Raw genomic sequence first — 20,303 nt, 5'->3', positions numbered from 1 at the left:
CCCCATTCAATCATAAGGATACAGTTTAGTTTGTACCTTATTTCAACATTAAATACTAGGGACTCCCCAGACAAAGCAGTTATCCCCAGATTTTGACTAATGCCTTGTTTTTATGCAGGACACTAAGTAGCACTGAGAACCACTTCCTTGAACTTTGTATAATAAAGACAGAAGACCATCCAGGGACTTCCCTACTTCCTGCTATCCTGCTGTTCAAATCAAGGACTTGGTTAATGATATCTGATATCTAGGGAGGTAATATTTATCTAAACCAGTGAAAAAACAGATTTGCTCCAAAACAAATAACATTTTGCTGATTAATTTTTTTTTAATTTTTTTTTTTTTTGCAGGGCAATGGGGGTTAAGTGACTTGCCCAGGGTCACACAGCTAGTAAGTGTCAAGTGTCTGAGGCCGGATTTGAACTCAGATACTCCTAAATCCAGGGCTGGTGCTCTATCCACTGCGCCACCTAGCCGCCCCCTTTGCTGATTAATTTAATTCAAATAATAAATATTTTCACTCTGTGGAAAGCACAATGCAAGGGGCTGAAGACAACAAATACAAAAACCTGTCTGTCTTAATGAGTTTATATTCTTATGGGGGATTAGAACCTAGAACATACATCTAGAGCTGGAAAAAAGACCTAAAAGGGCTTGTAATCTAACTCCATTTTACAGATGAAAACAACCAAAGTCAGATGTTCATCTCTGTGACTTAGCCAAGTTTATACAAGTGATAGAGTTAGGATTTGAACTAGGTCCTCTGACTTAAAAAAAAAAAAATCCCATGTCTTTTCCACCACCATAGTATGCTGCCTCTATGCAAGAATGTAAATGCAGGGCAGGTGGCAAAGTGGATAAAGCACAGGCCCTGGATTCAGGAGGACCCGAATTCAAATCCAGCCTCAGACACTTGACACTTCCTAGCTGTATAACCTTGGGCAAGTCACTTAACCCTAATTGCCCTGCAAAAAAAAAAAAGAAAGAAAGTAAATGCAGAGTCTATATACATACAAGAAAGAAAAAGAATGCCCATAACTGAAGGGATTAGGAAAGCCCTATAAAAAAGGTGCCACTTGAGTTGTGCTTGGAAGAGAGTCAGGGATTCTCTGAAGCAGATGTGAGATTTAAGGCTGGGATGGGGGAATGCATCTTTATTTCCAGTCATCTCTCACTGAACCTTCTCATTGCCTTCAATCATTTAAAAACTTTATTCAAAGAAGGGGTCCCTAGGCTTCATCAAACAACTTCCAAAAGAGTCCATGACACAAAGTTAAGAACTTTTGCTTTAGAGGTTCTTCCTGACTAGTTTCTTTCAGACTATGGTCTATGGGCTGGTTCAGTTTTGTATCTTTCTATCTACTCTCTTTACCCTGAGTTACCAAGACATTAAGGAGAAGGAAGGACATTTAAGCAAGGGAGTAGGGAGAGGAAGTAGTAGCATGAGACAAAGAAGAGAATAAAAGCACATGGGGCACTTTGATCCATGCTCTATGAAACTAATATGTATCTAATGTGAAACCCAGGGCTTCCTTTTTCCTGTGAAGAAGAGAGATGTTTTATTTCTTGTGGGCAGATTTTAGGGGCAGCAGTGTGGTTACCACCAACCATCCTTTGAAGTTGTAAAACTAGACCAACCAGAACAGTCATCTTGCATCCCATGAGTGCAGTGAAAGACCTGCTCTTACCACCTCCTTCAGTGAGTTCCCCAGGGAGCAGAAGAAGCCTACCATCCGCGTGGTATGGTGGGGGAAATGCTTTGGAAATAGTAAGCCTGAATCAAAATCCTGGTTTTGCCACTTACTAGATATGTAACTTGGGAGAAGTCACTTCACTCCTTCCCCCCACGCCCCCTTAAGCCTCACTTCCTCACCTGTAAATCTAGAGAGATGGATTAGATAATCTCTCACTCTATATCTATAGTCCCCATAAGATCTCTCCAGTTTGTTTCTAAAATGGAAACAATCACCTACAGACACACCTTATTTATCTGCCGTGATAGAGAATGAGAAGATCAATGAATTTGGATTCTCCAGAAAACTGAAACTGAGCTTTTTAGGTACAAGTTCATCTCTAATTTTAGCTAACTCTTTCCCATAACTAGCTGTTACAGGAAATCTTCTAAAATATATCTGAAAATGACCTGCCTGAGCAAAAAGTGTCATGGTCTTGCTTTGGTGACTCATCATTAGGTACATCCATTACCATAATGGTCTGTAATACAGGAATGTTCCTAGGGGCTATTCAGTCATTCAAACAACATTTAACCCTCTTAGGTGCAAATGAGAGAAATAAGAGGCAGTGTGGTGGTAATTGGGACAATAGAGAATGGGTCTCCAAGAGAGACCTGGATTCAAGTCCCGTCTCTGACATATTTTAAGCTCTTCACAATCTGGCCCCTTTCTATCTTTCCAGTCTTTTTACACTTGGATTGCCCTCTACCTCCATACTCTACAATCCAACTACACTGGGGTCTCCTTGATGCTCCTCATGCAGGACACTCTATGTCCCAACTCTTAGTGCATTGATACTGGCTGGCTACCATGCCTGGAGTGGTCTTCCTCCTCACCTCTGCCTCAGCTCAAATCCTACCTTCTGCAGGAGGTCTTTCCCATTCTCTTCTTGTGCCACCCCATTCCTTTCCCTCCAGGCCACCTTTCACTTAAACTCTATATGTCTTGTATAGTTAGTTGCATGTCTTCTTCCCCACTAAAATGTAAGCTCCTTAAGGGTAGACAGAGTGCTTTTTCCTTTCTTTGTATTTTCAACACTTAGCACAATAAAAAAAAGAACATTAACAATACTTTTTAAATATTACATTGTATTTAACAATACAGTTTTGGGCACATAGTAAATGCTCAGTAACTACTTGTTAACTGTGTGTGATTCTTGGTAAATTAAGTAAACTCTCAGTGCCCCCAGGCAATTCTGTAAACATAAAGTGCAAGATCAGGGTGCTCATTGACATTAGTAGGGGGTGTTTCTTCATATTCCCTATACCAATGAGATCATAGGCCCAGTCCAAGAAAGATAGAGAGAAAAAGGGGGCAAGGGAGGATGAAGAGAAAAGAGACAGAGACAGAGACAGAAACAGAGATAGAGACAGAGAGGACAGCTAGGTGGTGTATTAGAGAAATCACTAGGCCTGGAGTCAAGAAGATCTAAGTCAGAAAGACCAAATATGGGCTCAATCATTTACTGTATATGACCCTGGGAAAGTAATTTTATTTTATTTTATTTTCACTTAATAGTATTTTAATTTTTTTTCCCCATAACATGTAAAGATAGTTTTCAACAGTCATTTTGGTAAGATTTTGAGTTCCAAATTTTTCTCTCCCTTCTTCCCCTTTCCCCTGACATAGGCTATACATGTACAATCATGTTAAATACATTTCCACATTAGTCATGTTGGGCAAGTCATTTTAACTCTGACTCAGTTTCCTCATCTTTAAAATGAGGATAATAATAGCGTCTACCTCCAAGGATTACTGTCAGGGAGGAAATCATGAAATAATATTTGTAAATAGCACTTAGCACAGTACTTGGCCCTTTATCAGTGGTATATAAATGTTAGCTATTATTATTGTTATGTAGATATAGATAGCAATAGCAATAGGTAAAGATATAGGTAGAGATAAAGAGATAGATGTAGATGTAGATATGTTTATATGTCTATAAGGATGATGAAAATATAAACAAAAGCTATTTAAATTCATGAGATGAAGTAAAAGTCTTAATAAAAGGATAATGTATATTCCTGACCACTTATATTGAAAAATGAGCAAAATGAGTTGACTTTGCAGTGAGAGAAATCAGAGAATGAACAAAGAACCAATGAACAAAGAACCAATAACCAAAAACAAGCATGAAGCAAAAAATAAATTAAAATAAAAGAAGAAATCAATGAGAAAGAACTAGAGCAATAAAATTAATAGAGAAAACAGAAGAGTTGGGCTTTTTGTCCACTGGTTTGTTTGTTTAGACTGAGTCTCTTTTCCTCACTCAGCCAAGGCTGGAAGAAGAATTGCCACTCCTGTGCCCACGACAGTGCTGATAAACCGGGAAGCTTTGACCTGTTCTACTTCCAGTGATGTCAGGTTCCCCACTCCTTAATCAGCTTGGTGACACTCCATTCTACAGGCTCATTGTATTGGTGATAGATTTAATGAAGACAACTGATCAGCTTTAGCCCTGGATAATGGCCAGTACAAAGCAGGGGTGGGGCATGGGAAGCAGAGTGAATATACCTGCAATACATTTTGGGTGCAAGGCAGGATGGGATATAAAGCCTGGCATTGGATGGACTAAATAGAGTGGATTAAAGAAATTTCCATTCAATCACTCAGCCTTTCAATCACCCTCAAAATGAAGATGGATGAACAGCTAGGTGGTACAATGAATAGAATGCCAGGTCTAGGGTCAAGAATACCGGAAGTCAAATCTGGCTTCAGACACTATCTGCAGAATCTTGGTAAGTAACTTCAGCTCTATTTAGCTCAATTCCCTCATCCATAAAATAGGGATAATAATATCTTCTTCACAGGATTGTTGTTTTTTATGTCATTTAAGGTTTTTAAAAATTTATTTATTTATTTATTTAAGTTTTCAACCTTTGTTTAGATAAGATTTCCGATTTCAAATTTTTCTCCTTCCCTCCCCTCCCTTCCCCCCTCTCCCCTCCTCTAGACAGCAGGTAATCTGATATATAACATTAAACATATTTCTGCATTAGTCATGTTATACAAGAAGAATCAGAGCAAGAAGGAAAAACCTCCAAAAAGAAAAACAACAGCACCCAAAACAAAAGAGATAGTATAGTCCAATCAGCGTCCATATTCCACAGTTTCTTTTTTTCTGGATTTGGAGAGCCTCCTCCATCATGAGTCCTTTGGAACTTTCTTGTACCATTGGATTGGTAAGAAGAATCTAGTCTATGACAGTTGATCAACACACAATGTTGATGATGCTGTGCACAATGTTCTCCTGGTTCTGCTCATCTCACTCATCATCAGCCCATGCAAGAGCCTCCAGGTTTCTCTGAACTCCTCCTCACAGGATTGTTGTAAGGGTCAACTGATGTAATAATTGTAGAGAACTTAGCATGGTGGCCAGCACATGGTAAATTCTATGTAAATGTTAGCCATTATTATTACTAAGTCCCCCAAGGAGAAAGGGTATTGTATCTGAAGGGTTCTGTTATAGTTGGAGTCAGTACTGTTAATAAAATACCCTAGGTGGGTAGGTAGATGACTTTGGAAGAAATTAAGGGGCAGCTAGGTGGCGCAGTGGAAAAAGCACCAGCCCTGGATTCAGGAGGACCTGAGTTCAAATCTGGCCTCAGACACTTGACATTTACTAATTGTGTGACCCTGGACAAGTCACTTAACCCTCATTGCTCCAAAAAACAAACAAACAAACAAACAAACAAAAAAGACATTAAGCATTTTAAGAGATGAGAAAGGAATGCATTCCAGGAATGGGGAACAACCAAGAGAAGGCACAGAGGTAGGATTCAGAGTATCATTTGTGAAGAATAGCAAGGAATCCAGTTTGGTAGACCATAAGGTACCTGAAGGGGAATTCTATATAGAACAGTACTTAGTACATACTAGGAAATTGAAATGTTTAATGGTTGATTGGTTGATGTATAATAAAAATTAAAATATAGATCGGAGCAAGTTCACAAAGGGCTTTAAATATAAACGGGAGTTTTATATTATTCTAAAAGCAACAGGGAAGCAATGAAGGAGAGGAGTGATATGATCATATCAGGACATTGGAAAATCACTTTGGCAGATGTTAAGGATGGATTAGAAAGGGAAGAGTCATAAGTCAAGGAGGTCAAATATGAGGTTAGCACAATAGTTCAGGCAAGAAATTATAGCACAACATAGCTGTTGAATGAGTGGAGAAAAGTGGACAAATGTGAGAGATGTTGTACAAGTGGAATCAACAAGATTTGGCAACTAATTGAGTATGTGGGTGAGAAAAAGGGAGGAACAAAGGATGGCACTGAAGTCACAAATCTGGGTGATTAGACAGATATTGATACATTCAATAAAAATGGAGAAGTGGTTAGGACAGAGGTGGGGAGCAAATGATGAGTTTGGCTTGTTGGTTTTTTTGGTCATGCCAAGTTTGACATCCCAGTAGGACTTCAAGTTTGAAATTAACAGTTAGTAATGTGAGGTCAAGAGAGAAATTAGGGCTGGACATATTGAACAGGGAGTCATTTGCAACAAGATGAGAAGGTTGCTGAGAGAGAAACAGAGACAGAGACAAAGAGAAACAGAGAGAGAGACACACACAGAGAGAAAGGGATATAGAGAGAATGCAAATAGAATTTAGTAGTCCAGGAGACAGCTTGGTAGTAGATCCCCAGTTGGGGAATGGGATGTGACTGACTACCCTGCAAAGGGGTTGAGGGGAGTTGAAAGATAGGTAGAAGAACCACGAGAGAGGAGAGAGTATTCAATTAAAAAAAAAAACCAGAAATGTTGAATAATGAAGAAAGAATGAGGACTGAGTAAAGACCACCAGATTTGGTAATTAAGAGATCATTGGGAAAGTAGTTTTCATTTAAGTGACAAGGATGGAAGCCAGATTGCAGAGGGATAAGAGAGTGAGAGGAGACAAGACAAAGCATGAATATGTCTACCTCTAAGAGTTTTGTTGTGACTGTGAGAAAAGCAATGGGACAATAGCTTGTAGAATAGTAGGATCAAAAGAAGGTTTCCTAAGGAAAGGAGAAATGCCAGTATGTTTATAGCTAGCAAGAAAGGAACCTGTAAATAAAAGGAGGTGGAAGATTGGAGAGGAAAGATGATTAGATGATTAGAGAGGGTTCTCCACTGGAAGTAGTGTGAGGGGGTAGAATCAAGACAAGTGTATTCTAGAGCCAGCTTCAGAAAGTCCATTGTTGAGTTTTCAGGGTAAGCATTTATACCTCAGAAATCACTAATTAGGGATTTATTCATTGTTTTATTGATTATCTAGACCTAATAAAGTATTAATTCAAATGAAACTTTAAATTGTGTGAACTCATTTTTCCTCTCAAGAGTCTAGTTGTTGACAAAAACAAAAACAAAAACAAAAACAAAAAAATGGTGGTGTAGTGGAAAAAGCACCAGCCCTCGATTCAGGAGGACCTGAGTTCAAATCTGGCCTCAGACACTCGACACTTACTAGCTGTGTGACCCTGGGCAAGTCACTTAACCCTCATTGTCCTGCAAAAAACAAAACAAAACAAACAAAAAGAGTCTAGCTGTTAAACATTTTGCCAATGCACTAAGTATTGCTCTATAAATATTGCCTGAGCTAAGCAGAAGGGCTGTAGAAGGCTCAGGCGCAGACTAAAAGCCTGGTAAATGACTGTAGATCCTTCTTCATCATCATCAATCATCAATCATCATCAATACCACCACCACCATCATCTTCATCTTCATCATCTTATGTATGTTTTAGGTTTTTCAAAATGCTTTATATCCATTACCTCATTGCAACCTTACAACATCTGGGATATTGGTAAAAATTCACCTCTTCTTCAGAGACAGGAGTAAAAGAGGAAACAAAGCAAGATACAATGAATTTTGAGATGAAGAGAAGAGCTCATGTTGAACAGGTTCTATTTCTCAAAAATATATAAGGCAGGGAGCAGCTAGGTGGCATGATGGATAAGGCATCAGCCCTGGATTCAGGAGGATCTGAGTTCAAATCTGGCCTCAGACACTTGACACTTACTAGCTGTGTGACCCTGGGCAAGTCACTTAACCCTTATTGCCCCCCCCACACAAATATATATATATATATATATATATATATATATGGCAAGGCCTACACCTGGGAGCAAGGTGTGGCATGGAAGGCAACAGAAGAAAAGGTTTGGAATAGTTGCTTTGAGGGGAGGGAGGGATGCCTTAGACTAGAGAATCATTGAGGAGAGGACTAAAATGACAGGATTGCTACAGTGAGGGCATATGTAAGAGCCCATTTGTAGTGAACTGAAGTAGCAGAAAGAATCAAGAGACCCATGGTTTCAAGTCCCATTGCTTAAAGTTTGTATTTACCAACTGTATAGGTATGAGCAAATCAATTAACCTCTCTGACCTTCAGTTCCACCAACTGTCAAATGGAAGTGGGAATCATAGTACTTGCACTCTCTGCCTCACAGGATTTATTAGAGGGAGGGAAATTTTACAGTGTAATTAAGAGGAAGGAAAAAAATTAGTGGACACACAAGGGCATTACACACATACACATATATCCAAGTGTGTGCATATATATATATATATATATATATATATATATATATATATATATATATATATATATATGTATATGTGCATATGTATGTGTATATGTGTATATATGTACACTGTTAAAAGATAATCGAATCCTATAAGATGTTAGAAGAATTTCCTGACAGTCAGTCAATAACATATCTTTATAGATATGCATGTATATATAGCAAAATAGGCAGGAAATGCTAAACAGTTTTTAAAATAATTTGAAAAGTGTCAGAAGCAAACCCACAAAAGGTCTTTCTGCACCCTCAGCACCTTTTGCTATTAGCAAGTTTCAGTAATATCCAGAAGTAGGCCAACAGCTTTAAGTGGGAGGATAAACCACTTCAGTTCCCAACATGGGGATTGCCACAGGGGACAGCCAATGGACTTTTCCAGGGCTCAAATAATTGATTTTTTCAAAAACTTTCAGGGATCAAAGGCAAGCTCATCTGCCTATCTATACTTAGCAGACTCCACACTCTTCTCCATTTTTGAAAGTCAAGACTACTTTTGCCCTCCTCTTGTCATAGGGTCATAGCTTTTGATCTGGAAGGAATTTCAGAGATCAACTAGTCCAACCCCCTCATTTTAAAGATAAAGAGATTTAGCATTTCCCCCTCCCCCAGAGGTTGCAGCTTGATCAAGATCACTCATGCAATAAGGAGAAGTCAGAATTCAAACCTAGCTCCTCTTACTTAAATCTGGCATTTTTTTCTATTGCACCTTGAATTCTTCTCCTGAACCAACTCTCCTACTCTCCAAAGTCTTTCAGACTTCTCTGATGGCAGTTCGGCTATCATAGCCACCATTAACTGTTGTTCAATCATGTCAACCTTTTCATGATCCCATTTGGGGTTCTCTTGGCAGGGATACCGTTTTCTTCTTTTACAGATGAGGAAACTGAGGCAAACAGGGTTAAGGGACTTGCCCAGGATCACACAGCTAGTAAGTGTCTGAGGCCAGATTTGAACTCAGGAAGATGAGTCTTCCTGAGTTCAGGTTTAGCATTCTATCCAGTATGCCACCTAGCTGCCCAGCCATTAATTGTCTGGAGGAAAAAAAAAAACAAACCTCAGCCAGACTTACAATCTTGCTCTAAATGAAAGCAGATGACATCAAAAAGTTGAAACTAAATGAAAGGATAGTTCACAGATTTTCCTCAGAAAAAATAAAGTAGTTGTAGTTGTTCTCATCATGGACCCCAAGGGCAAAAAGAACTATTATTTCATGGGACACTTGCATGGCTTCCCCCCCCCAATGGGGGTTAAGGGGTTAAATGACTTGCCCAGGGTCACACAGCTATTAAGTATCAGGTGTCTGAGGCCAGATTTGAACTCAGGTCCTCTTGAATCCAGGGCCGGTGCTTTATCCACTGCACCACCCAGCTGCCCCTTGCATGGCTCTTGAAGAACAGAGGAAGTGGACCAACATGAATACAGTTCTGAAACAGTGTGTTCTAATATGTTATATAGAAGATGAAGTAGAAAAAAATCAACAAAGGAATGGATAAGATCCTCCCAATCAAGTCAACATCTATCTTGATCCTAGGTGACTTCAATGCAAAGATAGTTACATTGCAGAATAGCAAAAAAAAAAAAAAAAAAAAGTATAAAATAGGTTTCAGAATTAAGCAATAAAAGAGAACAAAGACTCATAGATTACTCAGAGGCCTCAAACTTGTATATCATAAATACTTTCTTCAAAAAGGGAGTTAAAACACAATGGAAATGGTAAGAACTAAAGAACACCATTGCATCAAATTAAAATTGACTGTATCTTAAGAAATAGGAAATGACTGCTTACCAACATGTGTGGGAGTCATTTCAGAATTGGCTATCTCTGTGTAGTCATATCATAGACTGCTTAAAGAAAAGGTCAAAATTATTACCAAATAAAAGAAAGGATAAGAATAAGAAGACATTGCATGTAATGGCAAAGCTCCAACCTGACCTACTTAAATGAGCTGTTGACTAGGGAAACGAATGGGAAATGGGAACAGTATAAACAGTATAAAATATAATAATAAGTAATAATAACAATAATTTCCACAATGAGGAATTAAAAGAGCCCAGAAAACATTTTAATCACATCTTTGATCTATTTGCAAAGAGGAGATGTAGCAATCAAGGACAGTGAAGGTATATCCACTTTATTTGTGGTAGACTTGTGGATCAATGTATATTTTTAAGAAGACTGGATCTCCTTGTCTTGCCCATTTCCATTTCTTCTCAGACTAGTTCTTTCCTCCTTAGGTAACTGGTGGCTTTTGGCTTCTCGGCATTCACCATATTAATGCTAAATTCGGTGTGGGTACCACATTAGTGGAACCCACTGAAGGTCAGAACTCTGTAGTTCAAGAAATCTGCTATATTCCACTTCCCAAGTAGCTGGGATGCTAGGCATGCATTCTCAGGATGGGCTACCTGCCTTATTTGTGAATGGCATTGTTTTACCTAAACTAAATCGTGCCACGTGTTTCTTCAGCCTAGGAAATCCACCTAGGAAAAAAACAAGTAGATAGAGAATGTCTATATTATCTAGAATAGGATATGCCCTTGAATGGCCCAGATCTTCTGAGTCTTTCCCAATTAATTCACTGCTATATGAATTAGGATTTGTGAAGGCTGCTAAAAATAATAATAATAATAATAATAACATGGATAATAAAAAGGAGCCTGTAGAATCTATTTTGTGGGAGATGAATTAAAAGTATGATAGAACTTCTGTGTTTGGAAATTTAAACTTGGAACAGCTCAAGGAAGCCCCTGAAGAAATATTGAAAAAAAGATGAGTGTAGAGGTTACAAGATTAAAGAGCTGATGTCAAGGCTGAGCTCCCAGAGCTAAGGACATAGACAGGTGAGGGCTGAAGACAAAACTAGCTACCCAACAGGACTCCCCAGGCCCAGGGCAGCTGGTTCTGTGCCAATATCCTTGAAAAAGATGGAAATGCAGAGACACTATATCAGAAAAATTATATCAGCAGGAGTAAGAAGGCAAAAGTGGAGACGACACTTGAAATCTACGGCTCTCTCTAGATTCAACTTTAAAGGAGCTGCTGACCGGAACACTGAGTATTTCTCTGGGTCTCAGTTTCCTAATCTGTTAATTATACTTCAATCAAACTGCCCTATCAGATAGAATAGTTAATATGTATAGATGATTTATCTGGTCAAGGTACTCAGCTTGGTTTTGCCTGCAGATTGGACATCAGAGGAAATAAAAACATTCAGAAAGGTCTCTAGCATTGTTAGTTAGCATTTAAATAATGTGGCAGTATACAGCATTGAGAGAACTAGGTAGTAAGAATAGAATTGTCTTCAGTCCACAAATGAAGCTCAGAGAAATTACATGCTGTAGATAACATAACTAATAGGTAGAAAAAGCCCAGGATTGTTTCCTCTTTCTGCTTCATGTCCCTAGTGCCTAGAACAGTTCTAGCACATAGAAGATATTTAGGAAATGCTTGTTGGGGACACCTAGGTAGCACCATGGATAAAATACCTGCTCTGGATTCAGGAGGACCTGAGTTCAAATCCAGCATCAGATACTTGACACTAGCTGTGTGACTCTGGGCAAGTCACTTAACCCTCATTGCCCTGCAAAAATGAATGAATGAATAAGTGAATGAATAAATGAATGAGTGAAATAATAAAAAAAAATAAAAGGAAATACTTGTTGAGTGATTGATTCAAACCCACTATAGACAGTCTAAAACCCTATACATATATCAGGTTGTTCCTCTTAACTATGGAAAATGCCCTATTTTTTTCAGCTCTGCTCAAATAAATCTTCCATCCTTAATCACTAAGAGAATTAGAAAAAAAAAGTCTATTAATTTGTTTCTTATCTTTGAAACCTTATGGACCAAAGAAGTTGGCTCTGTACCAGTATGAATGAAGAGTATGAAGACCCAGGAATTATATCAGAAGGAGAATAATGGGTAGAATCAGAAGTCAAAAATGAAAAATCATCTGGGGCAGATCGATGGCCATGGTTCCGACATAGGAATTCTATGCTATGCTTGGTGTATAATGCCAGGAAAAAGGAAACAATTATAACTGTAGTCTGTAGGTAATGGATAGATTCCATCAAATCTTACCCAATACAACACAACTCTCTAATCCACTACAATAAAAGAAATCCCTAGAACTTTTCAGTGTTAGGGAAACACCCCTCCCCTCACCTCCACCATTATTTCCCTTTGGGCAATAGTTTGTTTGGAAAATAAGAGTTAGATTTTGAATTTTATGCAACATAAAAGAGGCAAAAAGAAAAACAACTTCTTCCTGGAGTGAAGGGAAGGAAGTGAGGATAAGGAAAGTGAAAGGTCTGCAGAAATAGAAGAGGTTAGGTTGAAAAAATTCTTGTTTGATAACCTCAGATTTTTCAACAAAGTATGGAAGCAAGGTCATGCTTCAAAAGAGAGTGGGTGTAAGGACCCACATGTACAAAAATATTTATAGCTGCTCTTTTTGTGGTGGCAAGGAATTGGAAATTGAGGGCTTGCCCATCAATTGGGGAATAGCTGAACAAGTTGTGGTATATGAATGTAATGGAATTCTATTGTGCTATAAGAAATGATGAGCAGGAGGAGTTCAGAGAAACCTGGAAGGACTTGCATAAACTGATGATGAGTGAGATGAGCAGAACCAGAACATTATACACAGTATCATCAACATTATGTGTTGATCAACTGTGATAGATTAGATTCTTCTCACCAATACAATGGCACAAGAAAGTTCCAAAGGACTCATGATGGAAAAGGTTCTCCAAATCCAGGAGAAAAAAAAAAACAAAACTGTGGAATATGGATGCTGATTGAACCATATTATTTCTTTTGTTTTTGGTGCTGTTGTTTTTCTTTTTTGAGGTTTTTCTTTTTTTGCCCTGATTCTTCTCTTATAACATGACTAATGCAGAAATATTTTTAATGTTATTATATATATATATATATATATAACTTATATCAGATTACCTGCTGTCTAGGGGATGGGGGGGAAGGGAGGGGAGGGAGGGAGAAAAATTTGAAATTGGACATCTTATATGAACAAATGTTGAAACTATTTCTACATGTAACTGGAAAATAATAAAATACTTTTTAAAAAAGGATAGAGTCGGTGTGCATAAAATCAGCTTGAGGAGGGAAGAGAAGGTTGGAGTATCCTTTGTGAGGTCTGTGAAGGGAAGTCATTAACAGATTGCCATGAAACAGTGAGGGAGAGGTGAGATGGCATTAGTTGAGGTTAGAAGTGTATTGAATCTTGGGGCAGCTAGGTGGTGCAGTGGATAGAGCACCAGCCCTGGAGTCAGGAGGACCTGAGTTCAAATCCAACCTCAGACACTTAACACTTATTAGGTGTGTGACTTTGGGCAAATCACTTAACCCCAATTGCCTCACCAAAAAAAAAAGTGTATTGTATTGAATCTTACTGGCATGATTTCCTTCCAGCAGCATTCAACTTGGATTTAGAAGTGGAGGCAACAGATGATAGGACTTGCCAAGGATTTATTTAGCCCTGGACTTTCATTCAGAAAATCTTTAGTTCAAGCCTCTGTCCCACCACATTCTTGACTATGGAAACTTAAGTCATAGAACATCACTCAGCCTGAGTTCCTCATCTTCAAGGAGGGGATGCCAATAACTACCCCCATTTACCCATGATCAGGGTTATTGTGTGGATGAAATGTGATAATGTCTGGGAAAATGCTTTGCAACCTATAAAACACTCTGGAAATGTGAAGTATTGAAGAAGCTTATGAAGCAGGGCTTTTAGGTGGAACATCACTATGAAAGACTGAGCCTCAAGTCCTCTCTTCCTTTGCCAAAGTCCCATCCAGAATAGTGCTTTGAATCCTAGGAACTCTACAGGTCTTTGACACAAGGTTACTAAAATGTTGAAGGAGCTACTTCAACTCTATGCTCAGGTGGGTGTCCTTACTATTATTGTCTTACTGTATAAACAAAACTGTGCTGTATTTAAAGGTCTATGAGGCTTTTTGTAAAAGGACCTTGGACAAAGGTCAAATACTGATTTTTCTAGAATCTCCTGGTTAGAGCCAATAAGTTGGATCTAAGTCAGAGGTCCCCAAGGTTTAGCCAGGCTCTTGTGAAGAAGGATCCTCTTACGCAAGGGTGATATTTGCAGAAGAATAGTTCAACTTCAATTTACACCGCTATGCTATTTGTAGACACATCAAAGGTTATCAAAAGTACATCTGATTAACCAATTGTATTTATACTGACAGGAGTGTATGGGGTGTTCAGGGAGGACTGGCACCTCTGGTGTGATGTTCACCTGTCAGCTGTGGCTCCAAGAAGCTGTAGCATGCACAGCAGCCACATTGGAGTAAAACCATCTCAGTAGACTGGCTAAACCAGATTGACAGTAACAAGCAGGCCTCAAACCCATTGGTGAATTAAGGGGATGTCTACCCCGAGCATGTGAAGACTTCCCCTGGCAGAATAAGCAGATGAGAACATTTTGTTCCAATGACTATGAAGCCGGCTGAAGTGGGTGCTGTGGAGCTCTTAGTCCTTGGTCAGACATCAAAGACACCAAGGTCATCTACTGCATTCTGGGTCATCACCAGTTATCCTGACTTTTGTCTTGCCAATGGCCTTCAATGACTCTGGAAGACAAAGTGGGGCTGAGGACTTTGTGTAACTCTGACTCCCTTAAATACAATTCATTCACAAGTCAAGATATCACCCCGCGATGTCGTCAGTCCTCTTCGAAATGAAGGACAAACAACTTACGCTGGCGACTTACAAATACAAATAAAAATAACTATACTATAATAAAAGATCAGTCACAATAATGTTTAGAATGTGGAGCCAATTCTTGGATAAGCATACTAGAAAGAGGCCACTCATGTGGAAGATGAAGGATATGGCTTAGTTAGTCTCTGATTGTTTGCACCCTCTGCCTCTTCTGATTTTGCTGTAAATCTGTTTAACTGTAGCTACCCTCTCCTTGAGGGAAAGGACTTTTTGGATTTGTATCTCCAATACTTAGCAAGGTGGCTTCCATATATAATGTGCTTCAAAAATTCTTCGTGAGTGAATAAGTGAATGAACAAATGAGTAAAATGTGGTTATAATCATAGACTCACAGAATTTCTGAGTTGGAAAGTGGTTCAGTACCACAGAGCTACTTTCAGGCACTGAATTATAAAGTGTTTCTTCATATCAAGCTGAAATCTTATTTTTTGCATTGATCCTGTAGCTAGGTGGTGCAATGGATAGAGTGTTGGGCCTGAAGTCAGTAATATCTGAGTTAAAATCTGACATCAAAGACATTACTAGCTAAGGGACCGTGAGCAAGTCACTTAACCTCTGTCTGCCTCAGTTTCCTCACCTGGAAAATGGGGATCTTAATAGGACCTACTGGGGCAGCTAGGTGGCACAGTGGATAAAGCACTGTCCCTGGATTCAGGAGGACCTGAGTTCAAATCCGGCCTCAGACACTTGACACTTACTAGCTCTGTGACCCTGGGCAACTCACTTAACCCCTATTGCCCCACAAAAATTCCGCCCCCCAAAAAAGTGAAGGACAAGGGGGCAACTAGGTGGCATAGTGAATAAAGCACCAGCCTTGGATTTGGGAGGACCCGAGTGATTCTTCAATCAGTGTGACTTTAAAGATGTGTTCTCTTGTAGAAAAACATCTATAAAAATCTGCTTGTTCCTTATCATATTTTTGCTAAAGCTACCCTCCATGTTTGGGTGGGTGAACCATTTTCAAAAAGATTAGGGGCAGCTAGGTGGCACAGTGGATAGAGCACCGCCCCTGGAGCCAGGACTCCCTGAGTTCAAATCCAGCCTCAGACACTTGACACTTACTAGCTGTGTGACCCTGGGCAAGTCACTTAACCCCAATTGCCTCAAAAAAAAAAAAAAAAAGATTAGTGCCAAGCCTAGAGCCATGAAGATTCATCTTACTGAATTCTAGTCTGGCCTCAGACTCTTAATAGCTTTATGACCCTGGGCAAGTCGATTAACCCTATTTGCTTAAGCTTCTTCATCTGTAAAATGATCTGGAGAAGGAAATGACAAACCACTCCAGTATCTTTGCCAAGAAAACCCCAAATGGGATCATAAAGAGTTGGACAGGACTAAAATGTCTGAACAACAATAAAATATACTTGGCACTGTGTTAAATAATAGACATCCCAAAGTAAGCATGTGGGATAATAGTTTCTATTCTCAGTGAACTGGGGGGAGGTGAGGGAAGGAGAAGATGGGAAATAACAATAATGGTGCTGATCTTTCCATCTATACTTTGAAAACATAGCCATTAGTTCTATTTAAATATTTTATAACTTCTAAAACAAATTTCTTTGGAAGGTATTTGTTTGGGTTATTCTATTCCCCAAATTATTCTCCAAAATGCATTGCCTCACATAGTATAGAAGGCACTTAGTTTGTGGAATGATGCAATAATCTAAAGTTGGAATCAACTTTTGAGACTATTTAATCTAATCCATTCTTTTTACAAAAATTTGAAACCAGGTCTTCCAACCCCAGTGGTTCTATCACTGATAATGAGAATAGATTACTACAAAAACCTTAGTCTATTCCATGGCTTATCTACCCTCTATCTTCCACTTTTAGCCATAAATATTCTCCTAGAGGAATCACACCAATATTTCTGCAGCCTGTGTCCTTTCCTCTTATTTTGTGAGGTGATGTCTCTCTTAATTATCCATAATCCTTCTGTCTGTTTTGCTAAAGACCTTTCACTCTAAACCAAAGGCGTTCTTGGCTGTCACGTCTTTCTGCTTGGAAAAGTGATTAAGGGTTTGGGTTTTTGTTTTCAGTTTTTTTGTTTTGTTTTGTTTTACTGAAGGGGCTTGGGGATTCTTTTGGTTCCTCATTGTTTCGGTTTTCTTTCATTAGTTAATTTTTTCTAAGAAATGGTGATAATCAGAATCAATTTCTTTACTTTTATTATCTTCCACTTTTTATAGTCAACAACATGATTAAGTAGGTCAAGTGGGAGTTGTACCTGTAGCAGTATCTTCTCATCTGTATGCTTCCTTCTACTTTGTAGCTGATTTTGACCTTTGTTATAACCAGTCAGGGATCTGATTAGTCACAGACAGCTGATTCTGAAATGACACCCACATTAGTAACCAGTTATTTCCTGTCGAGAAATAGTCAATTTCATTTTTGATGATAATTCTTGATGCTCTTCCCATTCAGTATCACTCTTCTTGAAGAAAATGTTCATAAAAGAAATGTCCGAGTTTTCTGAGTAAACTACAAGAACTTGACCTCTTTCTTCTCTTAATCATAAATATCCAACATGGACCTCATTATCATCTATATAGATGATTCCTGTTCTGCCCTCAACCCTCTCTTGAGCTACAGTGTTGCATCACCAACCACCCTCTGAACATCACCTAGATAGATGCCTCTTAGGGCTCTGAAACTCAGCATATTTTAAAACATTCTCTTCCTCCTTAAGTCCACTCTTCCCACTTTCCCTATTTCTGTCATTGTCCTTCCCCAGTCATCCCAAGTTCATGATCTAGGTATCTTCCTAACCTCCCACTTGCACTTACTCTCCATGTCTAATAAATTACCAAAGTTTGTCAATTCTACTTTCATGCTCTTTCCATTCACATAACCATAATCCTAGTTTAGGCTTTCAGTATGCCTCACCTAGGCAATTGCAATAGCTTTCAAATTAATCTCCCTGTGTCTGGTCTCTCCTTTCTCTGATCTATCATCTACAAAGATGACAAATCAATATTCTGAAAGCATAGGTCTGACCATTTCAAAACCTTACTTAAGAAGCTTCACTGGCTTCCTATTAAGTCTAGGATAAAATACAAACACCCCTATTAGGCATTTTAAGCCCTTCACAACCTGACTTCAATTTATCTTTCTAAAATGACTTCACATCACTCACTCACACACACTCACACACACACACACACACACACACACATACATACATACACATTTTGTAAGCAAACTGGCCTGTTTGATATTTTCAGTACACCATAGTCCATTTCCTGTCTCCATGCCATTTCTTGCCTTCACCTCTTGGAATCTCTAGCTCTCTCAAAGGCTCTGGGTCAAATGCTTTCTCAAAAGAAATCTTCCCTGGGGCAGCTAGGTGGCACAGTGAATAAAGCACCAGCCCTGGATTCAGGAAGACCTGAGTTGAAATCCAGCCTCAGACACTTGACACTTACTAGCTGTGTGACTCTGGGCAAATCACTTAGCCATCATTGCCCCCCCCCAAAAAAAAAAGAGATCTTCCCTTATTTCTTCTGGCTATTAGTACTCCTCCTGCAAAACAAGTTGTTTTGCATCATTTTGCATATATCTTGTATATAATATGCATATCTCTGTATCTGCTGATTTCCCAGCCAGCCCCTATTCAGTAGTATACAAGTTTTTTGAGGTCACAAGATTATTTTGGTTTTGTTTGTTTGATCCCCAGTTCCTAGCATTTTGTCTAGCACATAGTATAGCATATACTGTAGTTTGATTTTTTTTTTTTGAGTAGGCCAACCAGGCTATCTTTGCCTCATTTCTTACCTAGCCTTAAATCACTGAATGGGTGTTGCCTCAGGCAAACTGAGACCTGAGAAAGACCTTGGCTTAAAAAGGCCAAGGTCTCCCACTGCATCTGGGGTCATCTCCAGTTGTCCAGATTTATGTCTTGCCACTGGGCACAGATGACCTTGGAGAAGAGATTTGGGCTGATGACTTTGCACAGGTCTGCCTCACTTAAATACAATTCACTTTCAAGTCAAGGCATTACCCTTGTGATATCATTGGTCCTCTTTTAGAAGGAAGATCCAACAACAACTATAGTAAGTAATAAATGTTCAATCAATAAGTATTTATTAAACATCTATGATTTGCCAGGCTCTGTGCTCTGGGTATACAAGTACAAATAAGGAAACAATCCATAATTAAAATGAGCTATATATATATATTTGTATGAAATGTCTGTATACATGCATACATGTATGTGCATATATATGTACATGTATACATATAATATAGATATAAAATTCAACCATTAATGAATTTTATTTTCCTAATTTACAAGGAGGGAAAGTGAGAAGGAAGGAAGAGGAGGGAAGAAAGAAAGGAAGGAAAAGGAAGGAAGGAAGGAAGGAAGGAAGGAAGGAAGGAAGGAAGGAAGGAAGGAAGGAAGGAAGGAAGGAAGGAAGGAAGGAAGGAAGGAAGGAAGGAAGGAAGGAAGGAAGGAAGGAAGGAAAAAGGACTAAAATTTGCCCTAGTCTGACTGCATGAATGAATTATTGATAAAGTATTTATTGTGTTTACTATGTTACAAGTAGTGTAAAGCACTAGGGGCACAAATAAACAAAGACACTCTCTACCCTTAAGAAATTACATTCTAATTAGAGAAGAGAAATATAGGAAGAATGGGAGGAAATACATCCATAAAGCAAACTGAGTGTTTCTCCCTTGCCTTCAGGCAAAGTCACTTTAAGTTATCCTGAAGGTATCTTGTTGAAAAATTAAGGATTTCCCAGGTTTTCTCTAGTCAGGAGCCAGAGACAGACAGAATTGTCAATTCAATGAATTGCCTAGGAGTCTCCTGAAAACCATAAGAAAATTCAAGCTCTTGTGTTATTTTCCCCTTCTGGGGTCCTAGAGGGGAGTACTGCGCAGTTATTGCATCACCTTGTGGTCAAGCTGGTAATGGCATCTTTCCCAGTACCTTGAAAACTAGTTTTGCTCCAACCCCTTACTCAACCCTACTCCACCCCAACTCCCATCCCAGAATGAAAGAGCATCGCCAACACCTTCCCTGGTTTTTTTTCAGTTTCAAAGTCTTCCATATGCTGGGGTATTTTTATTATTTTGTCATTTCAGACTCTGCTGCCTTTTGGGGTTTTCTTGGCAAAGATACTAGAATGGTTTGCTGTTTCCTATTCCAGCTCATTTTACAGATGAGGAAACTGAGGCAAACAAGGTAAAGTGACTCACACAAGGTCACACAGCTAATAAGTGTCTGAGGCT

The sequence above is a fragment of the Dromiciops gliroides genome, chromosome 4 (assembly GCF_019393635.1).
Source record: "Dromiciops gliroides isolate mDroGli1 chromosome 4, mDroGli1.pri, whole genome shotgun sequence".
NCBI classification, from domain to species: domain Eukaryota; kingdom Metazoa; phylum Chordata; class Mammalia; order Microbiotheria; family Microbiotheriidae; genus Dromiciops; species Dromiciops gliroides.
Note: the sequence above shows the minus strand (reverse complement) of the source record.